Source organism: Stylophora pistillata, chromosome 2, assembly GCF_964205215.1.
Source record: "Stylophora pistillata chromosome 2, jaStyPist1.2, whole genome shotgun sequence".
Taxonomy (NCBI): domain Eukaryota; kingdom Metazoa; phylum Cnidaria; class Anthozoa; order Scleractinia; family Pocilloporidae; genus Stylophora; species Stylophora pistillata.
In genome coordinates this window covers 51,462,378-51,464,877 of record NC_142520.1, presented here as the reverse complement: position 1 = coordinate 51,464,877, position 2,500 = coordinate 51,462,378, and the positions used below count along the sequence as shown (strand labels likewise).

Sequence of the window (2,500 nt, the reverse complement as noted above, 5' to 3'; positions counted from 1 at the left end):
TAAGGTTTCCGCGCTCGGAGGGTTAGAATTTCACGGGATATCCTTGTTTCATGAGCTATCCTTGGTGTCGTTTGGGACACTTCGGATTGGTGAAAGATTAAGATTCTGGTTGCGTTTTTAAGTGCGAATTATTGGCGAAATTTTCTTCGATACCATGGAAGTCTTAGGAAGACGAGAATTTGACGTTGCCCCATGGCTTCGATTCCCTTATTAGTTTGGAGTGCGATAGTGATCGAAGTTATGCTTTTCTATCGGAACTAGCACGGTAAGGTAAGGTTTCGGTTGCACTTTATGCTAGTATTTTGTTAAATTTAAATATTACAACCATTCTTCAAAGATCGCGTTCAACAGGTTTCGGGCTAAATACTGTCAGATGTATACCGATAAAGCGTCCGAGTAACTACTAACTTCGATTAATTGAATCCTTCTGTGTCGAGGGATTATTTTTTTTTATCATTTTGTTTGGGACATGCAAAACTAGATGATACATAATTAAAAAACGAGACAGATCTCCGTGTTTCAATGACCGAAAATTTGTGATTTTCTTCCAGCCTCATTATAATTTTTATTATGTTACATGTAGCAATCTCATAGTGTCTACATTGATGGTTATTATGGATACAATTGAAGACATGTATTCATTGTAATTGTATGGGACTACGCAAAAATTCAACCTCTGTTATGGTTGATGTCAAACATCATATATCCGGGAAAGTTAACTCACAAACTGTTGACATGTATGATGAAGATCAGGTATCTGTTATAAAGGATAGGGTGCTCTCTCCCATGCTCTCCAGCAAGAAACAGTTGGGTTTCAATGCATTAAATTATTCTCTTTGCTCGCCCAGAAGTGGACAGATTTGCAGCAAAATTACTCTTCACTTAATAATATGTGCTTTTTCATTGAAATCAGTGGCTGATGTAGGCCACTTTCTTTCTTTTACAATTGAATACTTAATTCAGTGCAGACTTGTAATTGCCTGTTATTAAGCAATTATTGCTCCCACATGTGTTAGCAAGAACTTGGTCTTGTTGGCTTTCATTGTGAGCCTTTGGTGATCCATATATTAGTGGAGACACTCGCTGCAACTATCTTTGCAATTAAAGAAAATACTAATCTTTTCACCCTTACTTCATTTCATACATACAGGCATGGATGACAACCAGCAGCAAAGCAAAGTACACAAAAGTACCAATGAGGTGGTATTAGCTCCATTGTAAACGTTTTCTTGGAAAATTATGCACTAGTTATAAAAAGGTAAATGTTGTGATTAATTGTTGTCCTTGGTGTAAGCATAATTTTCCTTTGGTTTTGTTAATGATATGAATGAAAATGTATTTTGTGTAAAGAAAGATAAAATGTAGCTCCTAGAGTGTAAGTTATGATGAGATAATGTGTCACCATCAATTTGGCCTCTATTAAAAGTAAAAGAATTAAACTAAGGATGAAACTGAACCACAGCATACCTATACTAAACCTTCATTTTAACTGTATCAATATTATTATTTTTCTGGTGTTTTTACCCAATAGATTCACTCCACTGACAGACAAAGATGGCACCTGTACATTTTACCATTACTCTCAGGCTAAGGCACATGCAGAAAGCAATGTTTCACAAAACAACAACATATGCAAGGTTTAAATTTTTCAGACCTTTACTGCTTGGTTTTATGAGTGGCTCCAGGATTTTCTTGCACAAAGAGTTCTGGTTGAGTGCAGCAGTCGCCATATTTTTCAGTATGATGGTTTCACATTAACTGTTGTATGAAGTAATGTACCCTTCTCCAATATTAATTGTGCAAACTTGTCACTGACAAAGAGCTAGTTCATGATTAGACACTGATCATTTCATTGATTGCCATGCTCTACATTTATCGTTGAAGTATTACCATATTTATCTGTGTATAAGTCGACTCGTTATGACGGAAAAATTAGCACAAAAAATCACCTTCGTCTTTTACACGGATCATAGATAAAGACCTGACCCAAGCAATCCAAGAAATTAGCATATCCAATTGCCTGAAGTCCATTAGAAAAACCAGGTTCATAAAACCAGTTCTAATTGTGTTCAAGTTTTGTCAGTTTTCAGTGCGTTCTTCATCGTTGAAAAAGTTTGAAATAATAAATAATGCGGCTTAAACAGAAACCTAGTTGGGCTGATTTCTATTGTATCTTCTGATCTGTAGAGCAGACAATTTTCCTTACAGCTTCGGTGCTGAATTCTCATTTTCAGCAAATGATTACAGTAACTTAGTGACCTGGCAAATGCTGTTTTCTTGTGCGGTTTTGTTTGTTACGTGCGTGGACCATCTATGTTAAATATTGTGTAGTTTCCAAGATGGCCACGTGTTTTCATCAAGCGAGCCTTCGAAGCTCTTCAGTGTTCCTTCAGTCTACTAAATCTCCTTTCAAAAGGTTATTTAAATGCATGAAGATTTCATTTTCAAAACGATTTACAAAAGATGGTGAATTAATTCTCCAGTAAATTGAAGTGGTTGT

General features: G+C 36.0%; 1 protein-coding gene across 20 annotated transcripts in view; it reads left to right on the top strand.

Moving 5' to 3' along the window:
- LOC148740211 (uncharacterized) overlaps positions 1-2,500 on the top strand; it is a 70,309-nt gene that overhangs the window by 62,948 nt on the left and 4,861 nt on the right. The gene's annotated exons all lie outside the window — the stretch shown is intronic.